Below are 16,991 nucleotides of genomic sequence, written 5' to 3' on the forward strand. Positions count from 1 at the left end.
AAAGAAAGAAAGAAAGAAAGAAAGAAAGAAAGAAAGAAAGAAAGAAAGAAAAAGATGTCAGTAACGAATGCTTCAGATAAACAAACCTAGAAACTTCCAACATGCTGATTCCAATAAAACAACATCATGTAAAATAGGCCTAGGGAAGTAGCACACACACACCAACTTTATAAGCAGAGAGACCGTGCTTCATACTTAAATCCTTAATTTCTTTTAATGTTCATAAATCTTTAGAAATAGGTTAGGGCCTTGAGACATTTTTCTTGGGTTAGGGAGTTTTTGGAAACAATCCAGGATTTATAATACCAGAAGAGGAACATTCTTCAACAATGGCAAGGATAAAAAGATTAACATTGCAAACAGGGATTTTGTAAAGAAGGCTTTGCATGTTAGGATTTACATTAAACAAACTAGCTATGTGTTTACCATTTTCCGTCTTTACTCCCCCTGTTCTTTTTAGCCCTTTTACTCCTACTGTCCTAGTGAGGACCTGGGCTGAATCAAATGTTTTGACTGTAAGAAATAAACACTTTGCCTTACTTTACACCAGAGGAGGTGTATCAGGAGAGAAAACAAACCAAGGGAAGAATCTTTATAAAACTGACCTTTTGACATGAGTCTTTCAATTTGTTTTTCTTCTTGGAATTTGCCCACAACCAACCTTTCATGCAGAAAAACTTCTGCTACTTTACAGGAATGAGAGAAAAACAAGATTTTGTGCATTATGAGGAGAACAGATCTGACTTCAGAGATTCATGGTAAGATTTGCCGCAGTTCATTCCGCAGATAGGTTGCATTCATACCTATGCAATCCCATAAAAACAAAAGGAGCTCTTAGTAAAGTAGGCCAGCCGTACAGACATTGTGGGCTAAATGTAGGGGTAGACAGACATGTATTATTTTAAGCTATTAATATATTAGAATGCAAGGTGGGTTCAGATACATTTTTAAAAGAGTTCTGTACCCCAATCCATTCACTCTCTCAAGTGAGTTTAGGCCTTAGACCACTCCCAGATTTCTAAGGAGAAAAATAAGAGTGTATTCCATAGTCATCGCCACTGGCATTATAAATCCGAATTCTAGAGGATCAGTTTCCTTTCCTTAGACTTAATAGTTTAGTTAGTCTTCCTACTGTCTAGTTGGCGGAAGAATAAGACCAAATCATCTGAGATTTATTATGTAAGCTTTCTTCTAAGGATGCTAAAATATTTTTTTTATTGTTAATTGATTATTCCACAGAAGAATGACTTTTAAAATTCCTTTTGCTTGAAACTTATTCCTTGCTTTTATTTCCTGATGTTTAGATGTTTAATGTCTGTCATCTGTTTCTTACTCCTTTTTTGTACATTTCTTTTTCTTTGACCGTTTCTCTACCCTCCCTTCATATTCATTTATTTATACCCCTTCTGATTTTGTCATCTATTTTTATACCCTAAGTGCGGGCCAAGCTTCTTTCTTTTCTTCTAATCTAATCCATTAAGAATGTACAATATTTAGTGGTAGTTAGTTTAGCTACAGAATTGCATTACAAATGCATTACAACATTATAAAATGTTTTCCTCCAAATTAGGAAAGAGAGGGGTATGGTTTAAGTTTGGGAAAATATTAGAAATTGTTTCATTTGAGTGTCAATGGAAGAAAATTTCTTGCAGAATATGAATAATGGTGGCTTTCTAATTTTCTAACATTTCTCAGTAGTGTAAGTATTTGAATCCTGACACCCATTTTGTATTTGAGAGTTTAATAGGCAAATAATCAAAACTTAGCCATAAAGAATTTATGTTCCTAGTAACTAATGAGTATTCAATAAATGTTTGAACTGAACTGAATTGTTTGTTGAAGTAAGAAAAGAAATTCCACAGGGTCAGTCTTCAAGTATACTACTCTATCAGAGCTCTGGTACAAGGTTCAATTGCAAATACTTGAGCTCAAATGGAATGATTAATGGCTCTCATTGCATAAACAAATAAGCTAGGAATGCTGAACTATTACTTTAGGTACTCGCCTTAAAACCTATGAAAATAATGACCTGAAAGGCTCTGTTGAAATTTTCTTACTTGGTTATTGTTTACATGTTACATCAAATGAATTAAAGAACATTTTCTTGGTTATGACTTTCTGATTACAAAATATCGAAATATTTGTTTTTGTTTAAAATATTTGAAGATATAGTTTTCAATCCTTGTTAATACAAAGCTCTCTGAAATGGTGTTAAGCAAATTTATTTTTAAAAAAAGTCCGTGATCTCAGGACATTTCTCCTCTAGGATGCAATTATAGCAATCCTTTGTCACTAAAAATGAGGGGCTGAGATAGAAGCTTTATATAAAAGCACTAACATTGTCATTTAATGCATGCCTGGTATCAGAAAGAGTTCAGTCAGAGAAGCAGAAGCAGTAGGAGATATATATTAAGACAATTATTGCAAGGAATTGGCTTATGTAGTTGTGGGGATGGTAGGCAAGGCCCACATCGATAGGGCAGGCTGTCAGGACAGGCAGGCTGGAACTCTGGAGCAGAAGCTGCTGTCAACAGGTAGAGTTTCCTCTTTATGTAAAATCTTCAGCTCTGCTCTTAAGGCCTTTCATCTGATTGAATCAGGCCCACCCAGATTATTTACTTAATGTCACTGATTATGAACTTTAATCACATCTACAAAATACTTCCACAGCAACAACTAGCTTAATGTTTGGTTGAATAATTGGCCATTGTAGCTCAGCCAAGTAGACCCATCAAAAGATAATTACACCCAGAGATACTTCAGTTTACTTTTAATGACCTGCTCCTTATTTATTGCCTTTTAGTGTGTTTTATTGTCCTTTTGCCTTTTTATAGTTTTATATTGGGTATTGATTTAAAAATGTAAGTTTTTTTTTTCAGAAGGGCTTATTTTTCCCAATTAAGAACAGTTGTTGAAAGCCTGCTCTCTCTGCTCATAATACTATAACCCAGCTAGATAGCATGATCATTAACTCAGAATATATTCTTAAGTCTCTACTGAAGCCTTATGTCCCATTAGTCACTTTACAAGTAGAAATAAATACAGAGTCAGTTACTGCTTTCTTGAGATTTATAACAAGAAAAAAAGTGAATGTAAATACATATCTAAACTTAATAAATAAACTTTATCTCATATTTTTATAAAAGGCTTTATGTGTATATTTAAAGAGTAATGAAGAAAGACTTGTATCCATTGTATGTTTCTAGGAAGCATCTGGAGCTTACATTATAAGTGGTCATCTAAAGTCATTCTGTCCTCAACCTTTATTGACTATTTACAATGTAGAGAAGTGGGCTCAAGATATTTGGGAATTTATAGACTAACTGGAAAGACAGATGATATTCATTGGAGAGATAAATAAGAATGAACTCAAAGCCACAGGCAAACAAGTCCAAGAAGAGATTTCTTATGTCATCATGAGGTTGTATTTGCAGTCATGGTAAGAACTGAATAGCATAACAGTAAGTAATGCAAACACACAGAGGTGTTTTGTTTATTTTCAACTATAAAACATGCCATCTTCTTACCAATATTAGAGGACATTTATAATAAGCATTATCGTATCTACTAGTGGTGAAAATTATCCAAGGACAGAAGGTCAAAATTGTTACCCCCCCATCGACTGTCAGCTAAGCACATTACAAAGGTTAGGACAAAAATCTTCTACACCAGTAGCTTTTGTACCACAGTCCATTTGAGGTCTCTCTGTCTCAGGAATTTGCTTAGAAATTCAAGACATTCTCATACAGCAGTTACTCAATGGATTCTATGATCTATTTTAATTCATGTAAGCACTGTTTTTATTAAGCAATTACTAATGCCTCATGCTTCACAAATTACACTCTGTTCCATTTTTAACTTGCCCCCAACACACACACACACACACACACACATAAACACACACACACACGCATGTAGCATTTACACATGATTCTTCCTGCATTTTCCACGTGACTTCCTGAAAGTCCCTGTATTTTCCTCCTTATATAGCACTCTGCTGAAATCTCATTTCTTCCATGAAGTATTTACTGTAAAGTCTGTATATAGCATTGTTCTATTATAAGCGTTTTATATTTGGTATTAATTTTATTTTGGTTTGGTGACTCATTCATATAAATATAGTTATGTACATTCTTTCTATGATAAAAATAATAAGTGTTTTTAGTGATGACGTTTTGGTATCTATTCCATGCTAAAAGTACTACTGTATTTACAGAGAAACTGTTATTACAGAACTTATGACTAGCTTATGTATTGCTTGTGTATGTATTTAAATACCATTACCTTTGCGCAGAGACTGGATTTCCTGTATACTTGATATTGCAGGTTATAAATTAATGTATAAGAATATAGACACCAATAATGATTAATATCAATTTCTATACATGGAAAGAAGAGGGAAATTTTGGGGGGTGACAGAAATATTTGGTTAGAGTGTGGGTTACCTGGATGTATATATTTGTCAAAGTTCATCAAAAATTACATTTGGATTTTTGCATCTCACTATGTATAAACTACACCTTAGTAAAAACTTATAAATATAAAAGAGCGAGATACTGGAATTGTTAAAGCAGAAAGGAGAGAAATCTTATCTGAATGTGTATTATTGAGGTGTTCCCAACTTTGCTATGGACCAAATTTGGAGAAATACTGGAAAGGAATTTTTCGATTAAAGTTGTGTGGCTTTTCAGTCTCCCATGCTGGCTTTGTTTTACTCTAAAAGTTTACTTGCTCTTGTCAACAGCAATATCAAATGGGGCTTTCTAAGTAGAGGAAATACATCCAGGATATGATGGAGGAATGAAAATTGGGTCCACGGGTTTTGATGTTTAGAATATGTTTATTTCATAAATAATATTTTTCAAAAGCATGGTGTCTAGTTGGCTGCATATAAAATCTAGTAAAATAGACATTTATAATGAGCAAGTATGTTTATAAAAATATGAATTTCTTACATTTGAAAATATTTTTATTAACATCCAAAACTAGGACAGAGAAATGTTTGCCAGGAACATTTATAGCTAGAAGACATCATTTATCTTTATCCCTCTGCCTAGAATACTTTCTTCTCACTTTTCTTTCTGCCAAGTCCTTAATCATTCTTAAAGACACAGAAAATATTACTTTTTCTGTTAAATATCTTATATTTTCCCTGACGTAGCCACATCTTTCCTCCCTTCCAAATTCCCTCATCTTTATCAGAGAGCACATGTCATGTTTGTATGTAATTATGTTGGATCACCTTTGTTTCCCCAATTAAACAGCAAATTCTCAAAGGTAGACTGCATCCTATTTACCTCTTGTGTTACTACAGTTCCGTATATTGTGCTTGGGACAGAGCAGTTGGTTTAAAATATCTGTTAGGTTAATGAAAATTTTAGTTGAAAATATATTAAGGATGATTTTTACATTCTTTCTATCAACCAGCATTGACCAAAATAGAATGCCGCAAAACGATACATTTCTTGTGAAAAAGCTTGACATAAAAGGAGAAAGTGGATGTTTGGCTCGTGAGTCAGATTGTAAAAGAGCTCTTGATTGATAATTCAGTTCAAACACATATATTTCTCATGGTAAAAATATATCCTCTAAAAATATGTCATCTCGTTCTCTTGCCATTCTCCCCCTTGAACTCTGCGCTCTAAATCACCAGACTGAATTCAGAGGCTCTCATTTTTTCCTATGTTTGGCATGCTCTTCTCTGCTTAGGAAACATCCACCCATCTTCTAGACTAAACTCAAATGTCTTCTCTTTTATAAATCCTTACTAGTCTACTCTGGAATACTTATCTGTATCTTCCTCTAACAGCCAGGAGTACTTGGATACATTTTTATAACAGCCTTGTCACTTTGTGTTTATTTAATTATTCATTACTACTCTCAGATGGTATCTCAAGGCTCAACAAATATTTGTTATGATTTTTTTTTTCCACACCGTGCGGCGTGCGGGATCTTAGTTCCCCAGCCAGAGATCAAAGCTGTGCCTTCTGGACTGAGAGCACGGAGTCTTAACCACTGGACCTCCAGGGAAGTCCCTGTTATGATTTGAAGAAAAGAGTTGATGGGCACTGGTTTCTACTCTCAATATGCAAACTAAATAACTAAGAGATAAAATTCACAGCAACGTGAATTCCCTCTCAATCTATATGAGCCTAAAAAAAAGCAAGAGATAAAACTTGAATATGATTATATAAACTAATGCTGATTGTTCTTTGGGTTATAAAACCTTATCAATTTATTGTTGTATCACCAGGGCCTAGAACTGTACTTGATATATAGCACAAATCAATAAATAGTTATTGAATTAATAAATATGTATGGCAGGTTATATCTGAGATTCTTAGGGATGATTTGTGTCATGATCTTGTTTGACATATTCCCATGACATGCAAATGGGTATAACGTCTACGTGGCTGTCAGTTCTACCACTAGCCTGAAAATTTCACAGCGGGTGGCACCATGCTTAGCTAAGTATTGACTCTCCAGCACTTATAGATGTTCATTAACTATTTTTTGAATATTGTTAAAGGCTGAAGTCCTAAGCATTTGCAGAATAGGGTATTATTTTGATGTAAAAGAAAAAAAGTCCTACTTATATCTTTTATTGCAGTTATATAAATTTTCTTTTTAATAATGATTGGATTCATTAATAATCAAATTAATGAGCCCATTAAATGGCTTATTTGACATATTGAGGTAGGGATAATAATATTTTTAATCAAATATCTTGATATTCATATAATAAAATAAAACATGATATTTATATGTGTTATCTATAAGTAAATGTTTAAAACTTTTAGAAGTTGGGAGTTAATTCAATTCATCCAGAAAAATGTTTTTGTATAGCTCAATATAGTGCTCATACATTCTTATGATTGAGTTAGAGAAAGGAATTTACTCAGTGGCAAATTTTACATTCAGAGTTGCAAAGAAAAACCCCCCCAAACCAAAATCAAAAATGTTACCTTTATCTTGAACGTTTTGAGTTTTCCTCTAATACGGATGTCATGGATAAATGTTATCTACACCTATTATGGCTATGCATTCTTAAAAAAAATTGTTCTCTTGTTGATTCTGCTTTTAATTAACTTCATTGGAAAATAAGAAAGTTTTGATTTTTCTGATCTAAGGAAGAAAGGAGAGGATCATATGGCTATATCTGGTAAGATCAGAAAGGAGAAATATGTTGAGGATAATTTAAAATATTTGTACCACATAGCCTTTGATCTGTTGGAGTAAAGAAATCTGTTAAATTTAAATAAATGTATCTAAAATAGTGAATTTTAACTCTTTTATGTAAAGGTAAGCGCAATCAGGTTTTGATTCTGAACATCTTGGATGACGATGATAGAATCTAGAGCTTTGGGATGGCTTTGGATCACTTATTATTAATAACATAAAATCCCTTCAGGTGAGTAAGTCCATGTCCCCATGTTCCATAGTGAACACACTAATCTAGATCAGCGTTGTCTAATACAACTTTCTGTGATGATGGAAATGTTCTGTGTGTGATATATGCACCCCTGTGTTCATTGCAGCATTATTCACAATAGCCAAGATATTGAAGCAACCGAAGTGTTCATCAACAGATGAATGGATAAAGAAGATGTGATACACACACACACACACAGGAATATTACTCAGCCATTAAAAGAAAGAAATCTTGCCGCTTGCAACAGCATGGATGGATGTAGAAGGTACTATGCTAAGTGAAATAAGTCAGAAAGAGAAAGACAAAAAGAATATGATTTCACGTATATGTGGAATTTAAAAAACAAAACAAATGAACAAATAGAACAGAAACAGAGTCATAGACATGGAGAACAAACAGGTGGTTGCCAGGGAGAGGGTGATGAGGGGATAAGAGAAATATGTGAAGAGGTACAAACTTCTAGTTACAAAATAAATAAGTCGCAGGTATGGTATGTACAGTGTGGGGAATGTATGTAGTCAATAATAATATACTATCTTTGTATGGTGACAGATGGTAACTAGACTTATCATTTTGCCTAGAAGGACAAAGAGAATAAGCCAGTCGACTGGGTTAAGTGGTGGGAGATTTTTCTTTTCTTACACAGGTTTTTCACCACAGCCCCAGTTTTCACTTTCAGTGGCTCACTCACTCCCTTTTCAGTGGAGCCTGGTGTCTGGCCTCACATTCTGCCCCAACTCTACCTTTGTGGAAGGCAGACTTGTCCTCTGCCTGGGTGGATGAGAAGCAGTTGCTCAGCTGAGTAGGGTAAGAGAATCTGGGGGGTAACTGCTCCTTATGTGAACAGGTAGCCTATCTTAGTTTTATTCTTAACTGCATCTTTACTTTCAGGTACATGGTCCCTCCAATTTCTGTGCCTTTTTAGGCTTCTGCAGCTCAGATGGCCTTGCTGCTGGCCTTTCTCTGCTGCCAACTCAGGTCCAGGCTCCCTCTACTCCGTTAAGTCCGTTCACTGGCTTTTCAGCTTCCAAAATTTGACTGCTGCCACATCTTCTCTACCATTTGTTCTTGGGCATTTACGCTCTTAAGAAAATCCCTTTATCGCCATTTTCCTGAGTTTCAGGAGGGAATAGAAGAAAATACCTATATTCAATCTACCGTGTTTCTCTCCTGTATTTTTCACAGTCATTCACTTAACCCTATATATTATCTCATCAAGGACTCCTGCCTGGGATTTAACCATGTTGAGTCTGGACCTCTGTCGTCATTTTCCCAGCTCCCTACCTTTTTCTTCGATCGGATTCATTGACATGCCCCTTTCTCAAGTGAATTTGGACTATGCTCTTCCTTATATAATGTCTCAATGGGCTCCTCATTGACTTAAAAATAAAATTCTACTTAATGAACTCAAACATTATAATCCATGCTTCTGGATACATTGGCTCATTGACATTAAAAAGAAAGAGAGAGAGAGAGAAAACAGGATTATTAGTTGCAATAACCAAGGAGAAAGATTGTGGCCTCAGAATCTACGTCTCCCTTCTCTCGTATGTTCCATATAGCTTTTAGGTTTCACTGCAGTGAACTTTTGTAATTCTTTTGTAATTTAACTTTTGTAATTAATTTGTATTTACTACCACCAAATATTTAACCAAAACCTATTCAGTTAATTTAGCATTTTAGAAATCAGAGTTACAGAATAAATACATTATTTTCATTGACTATTTTTTTATAACTGAAATAGAAATGAAGCAGGTTTATCGTTGACCGTCTAAAAGAAATAACTCAAATTTGGTTAAAATTTTACATTATAAGTGTCGACTAAAAAATTAAGTGCACAACCTAAAATTTGAGAGTTATGTTTTACTTGGTGAAAGTTTTTATGACTTCAGGCCGGGGAGGCAGCATCTCAAGTAACCCTGAAAGAACTGCTCTGAAGAGGTGAAGGGAGAGCTAGGATATGTAGGAGTTTTGCAACAAAGGGCAGGTAGTAGGAACAAAAGATTACTGTTAATTAAAGAAAACTAGAAATTTCATGTTAAGGAATTTAGTGCTTTTCTATGTGTGGGAAGATGCAAGAGTCTGGGCTCACTGAACTCATCCCTTTGATAAGCACTTCAGCTATCTGGGGCCAGTATCCTGTGTTTTCCCATCCTGAGTGGGGAGTGGCTGAAGTCTGATGGCTGCTAGATGGCAGGTATTGTTTGCTTCCTTCCTGAGTTCCCTTAGGGCTCACAAGCTTACCTTCGGTGATGGCTGTAATCACTGATGACTGTGACATCCTTTGTTTAGTGATATGGCAGGCAATATTCCATTTCTCATAAGGTATTTTATATTTTTTAGAGGGCAATAAATTCAAATCCAATGTAAAATACCTATCTGTAGTTGTGATGACGATTTAATAACAAGATATAGATTAAAGGCTTTCTTATCCCCAAATCCAATACACTCAAATCATTCTTTAAAATGCACTATATTCAGAATAACAACATATAGTAAACATGAACTTATTTGCAAAGCAGAACTAGAGACACAGATGTAGAGAACAAACTTATGGATACCAAGGGGGGAAGGGGGAGGATGAATTGGGAGATTGGGATTGACATATATACACTACTATGTATAAAATAGATAACTAATGAGAACCTACTGTATAGCAGAGGGAACTCTACTCAATGCTCTGTGGTGACCTAAATGGGAAGGAAATCTAAAAAGAGGGGATATATATATATATGTATATGTATATATAAAACTGATTCACTTTGCTGTACAGCAGAAACTAACACAACATTGTAAAGTAATTATACTCCAAAAAAATTTTTTTTAAATAAGTGGTATTTTTTTTTATTGTATATAGGCTTTGCTTCATTTGGAATTGCACTTAAAATTTTCTGTAATAAAAATAATCAATGTTTATATCAAATGTCTTATCACTCAACCGTATTAGAGTAGACACAAACATTATTTACCAAATACCTGCTGGGAACTATTCTGAACATGCCTTTCCTTATTACACCCTCAAAGTTCTCAGCCACAAAAGTCGCATAATGTGGAGTTAAAGTTTAATAGGTCTTGCTGATAACATGCATTGATGGAGAGTGGCCTGACCTGCTCAACTTGTTCTTAATGACAAACCATTCAGAGCAGACGTCCAGCCAGACATCACCAGTCACCCAGAGAGCTGGACGAACACTGGCTGGTTTTTGTTGCTGTTGTTGTATGGGTTTTTTGGCCTCGCTGAGTGGCTTGTGGGATCTTAGTTCCCTGACCAAGGATCGAACCCCGGCCCCCTGCAATGGAAGCGCAGAGCCCTTAAGACTGGACTGCCAGGGAATTCCCAGGGGTGTTTTCCTATTTATTAGCCACCATGCTTCAGATGGGCAATCCTTTTGAACATTGTTGGAATGCCTTTAAGCAAAGTCTATGTAGGTATGTGTGAATTTAAGCTTATTACAAATTTCAAAGATTACAAAAAACTGTTATCTACTTATGTATCCTTATACAGCCTGGGCTTTTGATTTTACATGATTTCTAGAGGTTTATTTCAGCAATTACACCTAAGAAAAAAATTAGTTTTGCCTAGCTACCATTTATTTCTCTGATATATATTTATCTAAGCAGCCTTGTAAATTAGTAGAAAAAATCCTGACTAGTAAATGTTGAGAATACAGCAGTGACAATGACAACCACAGTAGAGCACATCACTATAGAACAAACATGCAATAACTTGAAGATATTGGCTACTAGTCCGTCATTAATTGTTTCTTGCTCCGAACAAATTCTAAAGTAGCTTTCATCAAGGTTATCTAAGCATGGAGCCATTGACCATTTTTTCCTCACTACTAATTTCCATACAAGATTATGTTTAAATTCAAAATAGAATCGACTTAGGTTGCCTAATTTTAAAAGATTCTGTAGAACGTGCCTAAACGTCCTCCTTGTAATGACTCTTTGAGAATAATCCTGAGATGCCTAAAAGATTTGCTTAAGGTGAGGCCATGTACACATCACCGAACCAATGAAAAAGTACCACATGCACTGAGCATCACTTGGTACCAAGTAGTGGAGGTCTCTAACGGGAAACCACAAATGGCTTCTTCCCCATCAAGTTCCTGTACAAATTAAGATGTAGGCATAAAAGAAGAGTAAAACTGGCCTCATCACTGGGGAATAGCTTGCTTCTAGGTTTGCTCCCAAGGAAAAGAGGCAGGGCATGCTTGATTTTTTCTTACTAAACTTATCGATCTGATAAGTCTTTCCACTTGGGGCTGACTAAGTAATGGGGCAGAGCAAGTCCAGATGTTCCCAGAAAATTCCCTAAGAATTTTCATGGAAAGTAAAGAGCTGGGGGGTGGGAGGGGGGGAAGCGTTTTCCCTAACACTAATGATTGTGAGCACCAGGCTTTGCCCCACCCGCCTTGGTTATTTATAATTAGAATCCACCACATGCTTGCTGTTCTCTTTCTTTCTTTCTTTTTTTTTTGCGGTACACGGGCCTCTCACTGTTGTGGCCTCTCCCGTTGCGGAGCACAGGCTCCGGACGCGCAGGCTCAGCGGCCATGGCTCACGGGCCCAGCCGCTCCGCGGCATGTGGGATCTTCCCGGACCGGGGCACGAACCCGTGTCCCCTGCATCGGCAGGCGGACTCTCAACCACTGCGCCACCAGGGAAGCCCTCTTTCTTTCTTCTTATTCCTTTCTATTTTTTTCTTTCTAGGGGACCAGTAAAGTGTCATCTATTTAATATTTCTAAAAGCTTTGCCTCACATAGTGGGGTTTGCCAATATTCTTCTGTTTCTGTGTTGAAGGGTAAAGATGCTAAGCTGTCCTGTGATGTTCTACGGTTGTAGTCTTTCCCATGCACTACAGGAAACGTACATCAATCTTCAGATGGTCCAACACCTTAATCAGATCCTCTACGTCATACGCTATAGCAAAAGGTTAGAAACTACTGTCCTCTAGGGAAGGCAGTATCTTCCTGGCGTCTTGATCAGTAAACATGGTTATTCTGCGTCTCCAAGAACAGACTGTCTTGGGAGGGTAAAGTTCTGTCTTATTCCCCAGTTGATTTGCTGCTGTCATTTAACATGAGTGTCTTGGATTTACCTCATTCCTAATCACATCATATGTCCAAGATGCCTATAGATGTCTATACAGAAAATGGATAAATCTGCTTCGTCCTGGTTGGACCTTGTCTAAGACTTATCTCTTATCCAGGGGATGTGCGTGGAGGGGCTTTTCCAAGTTCTTAGCAACTTTCTTCCAAACCCTCCTTTTATGCTGCCATCTCTTTGACTCCAAACAGTCCTATATATTTGGATTCTTCGATCTAATGAGATTGAGGGTGGGCCTGGAGGTTTGGGGGGAAAGGATGACCTATAGATGACGTACTTTTGCATGGGTATTTTTATTCAACATATATTTCTTGGGCATCTGCTATGTGCCAGGCACTGCCCTAGGCTCTAGAGACATTAAGACAAATAAGACACAAAGGTCACATTTAGTTTGGGAAGGGGGTGGATTATCGACATTATCTAATTTTTCACCTTCTCCTATTGGGTAAAGTCCGTAATATATTCCCAGGGAGTACAGAACCCAACAGAAAAGATAAGAAATGGAAAAGTGGAACTTTTCGACACTTCAATAATTTTATCTATGAGGACATAGATAAAATCTTTCAAACTGGAGTCTGAAAATCTTATTTTCCCTTAGAGTAACCAGCAGACTAGTAAATGATAGACCTCAACTGAAATAAATGTCCTGAGGGGCTGATGCAAACGTTGTCTACTTTTGAAAACAGTAGGTGCAAGATCACCCTCTTCTGAATCTGTTTGTCATCTTTCTTAGACAAGAGAAACTCAAGAGGCCATAAAACTCCCACCTTATTGATCAGCATCCTTTCAAAAGGATAAACCCAGGCCCACCTTATTGGCCCTCCTAGACTTCATTCCAAAATGAAACTATTTTCAACTTCTTCAAGCCTTTTGCTTGTTGTGTGATCCTCTGGGAACCTTAAACATTAAGAACCTCTGAGTCTTCATCACGTCATTCCCCCCAACCTCCCTTTGCACTTTTTACCTTTTCTGCATTATGAGCTTCAGAGTGTGTAAATGGTGATGAGGTGAATAAAATTTATCCCCAAAATATTTTTGAGTGACTAACGTTTGCCAGAAACAGTGCAAGGTGTCAGGGATGTGTAGTGAACCTAACAAACATGGTCCTTGTAGTTGTTAAACTTCATCTAGTGGAATAGACCTAAAACACATAAAGGCCCAAGTAAACGGCAATTGTAACAATCCCTATAAAGGAAACACACAGCGAATACAGGCGTAACTTAAGAGATACTGCAGGTTCGGTTCCAGACCCCCACAATAAAGCAAATATCACAATAAAGCAGGTCACATGAATTTTTTGGTTTCCTAGTGTATGTAAAAGTTGTTTACACTATACTGTAGTCTATTAAGTACGCAATAGCATTATGACTAAAAAAGGGTACGTGCGTTAATTTTAAGAATACTGTACTGCTAAAAAATGCTAACCATCATCTGAGCCTTCAGCAAGTCGTAATCATTTTGCAATAGTAACATCAAAGATCACTAAACATAGGTCACCAAAACAAATATAATAGTAATGAGAAGGTGTGAAATATTGCTAGAATTACCAAAATGTGACACAGAGACAGAAAGTGGGCAAATGCTGTTGGAAAAAAGGCACCGATGGTCTTGCTCCGTGCAGGGTGGCCACAAACCTTCGATCTGTAAAAAACGTGAAGTGCAATAAAGCAAAATGCAATAAAATGAGGAATACCTCTACAAAACTATGTGACCAAATTTAGACTGGGGTATCAGGCAAGGTCTTTCTGCAGAAAAGATATTTCAGTTTTGATGTGAAGGATAGTAAGACACCATCCCTCATGACAAGGTAATACGGAGACTTGCATTTGGTGTACTCATGGAACATATTATCATTCTAGGAAGTCAAATATGAAAATATCATTTCTGATACAGACCTTCTTCAAAATTGTATGAGAGAAAAATTCTGAATCCTTCAAGTGATTTAATGCAGTGACTTCAGTTGAAGTTGTAATGAATGGAGGATTAGTAATCGCTTGAATTTTGTTACCAAAATAACTTAACGCTATCTGCAGCTATCATTAATCTCACTGGAGAGTTCAGTTAGCATTATGAATAAGGAAAGCATCTTTCTATTTGATTGATGATGCTTGATTTTAGCTCAGTGTTATTTATGGTGTTTATGGCTTTTGCAGTGTTCGTGTGTTTGTCTTACCTATGAGAAATATCCTTGCATTACACTCCATTGATGTACAGTTTTTATATTTTATGTGAGAGAATAAAACATGATGCATTTTCTATTTTAATATTCTGGTCATTTTCTCCCATATGAAAAAAAATCCCAACAACCTAAAAAATGAATAACAGTGAGGGAATAATAAAACATCTGAGGTTCCAGGGACAAGGGCGCTCCACCTGACAGTAGCTTGAGCCAGAGACTTAACATTTTTGGGTGCAAGTTAGGAAGCAAATAAAATGATTCTAGCAAGGAAGAAAGAACAGGTGCAATGTGCCTCCCAAATAAATTCCCATCCTAAGTCTTGCTCTTCCTTGTTTTTCACTTAACAGCCACCAAAAGTTACCACATTCCCACTTGCTAGTTTATTAAGTTAGTTTCTGCCTTAAATTTCTATCTTCTGTTTTGTCACTTGTCCCCCAATATTTGCAGGGCTTGGGCCAGAGCACAAATGGAGACCCACATCCAATACAGAAGTTCTGCTGATGGACCAATGAGGTTTAAATGAATAATAAAAATAAAGACATGCATAATTTATAATTACTATTTATTCTATGAAATTTGTTGTTGATGCCATTTTAGCAAAATCACTAATTATGTTGTTGTAACCCAGATTTCCATGTAAATTATGTTCTATTGTCAGTAATGATCTAAGGAGTAAAGAAAGAAAATAATTATACAGCATTAAATCCTAGAAGCAAAGTCAACATTCAAAACAATCTGAATGAAGCTCTAAGTCTTCAAGAATGTTGCTATTGTAGCCCACCTGGAACTTTGCCTAAAATCTGCTTTCCACCCCTATCATTTTTGTCTGAATATTAGTGCCTCCTTGCAAAGCTGCATTGCTCCAGGCTTATCTTCTCAAGCTTAATCCATTGACAAGTGAAAAAAAAAAAAAAAAGAAAAGACTAAACATTCCGTGAAATCAAAGACCAAAAGTTGATCACAATTAGTTTAAAGGAAAGAAAATGTGGCTGAGATTACCATTAATATAGTATCTGTGAGATCGCTCATGTATTCATGGCGTGTGTGTATTCATTTCCAATGTGATTTCTCCTATTAAGTGAAAAAAAAGTACTGTATCTGATCCTAAATATTTTCTACCAGTAAAAAGACTCCAAGTTAAAAAAAATTACTGAGGTGGATGATAGGAAATCTGAAGAGAGACGTCAACTGGACAGGCCCCATCTGTGCATCAGTTAAATCTGGTACCTCATTCATTACAGTATTTACTGCTGGGGCCAAAGGAATTTCAGTTATGATTTAGATTGCCGTGTATCCATGTTACAACAGGATGACTTGGGGTATCTCTGATACCTGCAGAATTCAGACAGTGCCCATGAAACCTACTAGGAGAGTCTGAGAGTGGGTCAGGGAAACTGGTGTTTGTGCCCCTTCTATTAGGAGCCAGGTATGTGTCAGACTTGCTAACATAAGCTGTCTCTTTTCATTTAACAGTATTCTATGGAGCCCGTAGATTTAACTGTCAGAACACATATGGGTGGTCATTTTGATTGCAAGGATCAGCAAATCTCTCTGGCTAACACAAGGAAGAGTCTAGTAGTTCTTAGGAATTTAAGAAAAAAAATTGTATAAAACCCTTAACAACGGTTTCTGTATCATCTCTCCACTCTGTCTCGACAATGACTCAGCACTTTTAGGCTCTGCTTCTCCTGGGTCTCTTGTCACTTCCCTCTAAGTTGTCAGATCAATCAAATCATTCTCTGTCTATATTTTCTCTATCTATAGCATCTACTTATTAATAATTCAGCTCATTCATAATCGTCATATGACTAACAACATTTTTGTTTATAATCTTTTAGTTTTTCTTCCAATTACAAAATTCTTTTTTGCATGTCTATTCAAATTTCCAAGAGGGAAGATCTCACTGACAGAGTTCTTTCTTACTAAGCAGAGTTGTTAGACCTCAGGTTACATCATTACCATTGGCAAACTTACGGATCAACTATCTTTAAGTCAGATTTGCAACTCTGGGGCAATCAGCTAGGACCATGAGAGGGTGCCAATACAGGTCAATGGGAAAAAATACTCTCCTCAACAAAAGGTGCTGAGAGAACTGGATATCCACATTCAAAGAATGATGTTAGATACTTACCTCATACCATAGACACTTATCTCACACCATATACAAAGATTGACTCAAAGTGGATGACAGGCCTAAATGTAAGAGGTCAAACTATAAAACTCTCAGAAGAAAATATAGGTATAAATCTTTGTAGGCTTTGAGTAGG

Source organism: Monodon monoceros, unplaced genomic scaffold, assembly GCF_005190385.1.
Source record: "Monodon monoceros isolate NGI ecotype Baffin Bay Population unplaced genomic scaffold, NGI_Narwhal_1 Super_Scaffold_8, whole genome shotgun sequence".
Classification (NCBI taxonomy): Eukaryota; Metazoa; Chordata; class Mammalia; order Artiodactyla; family Monodontidae; genus Monodon; species Monodon monoceros.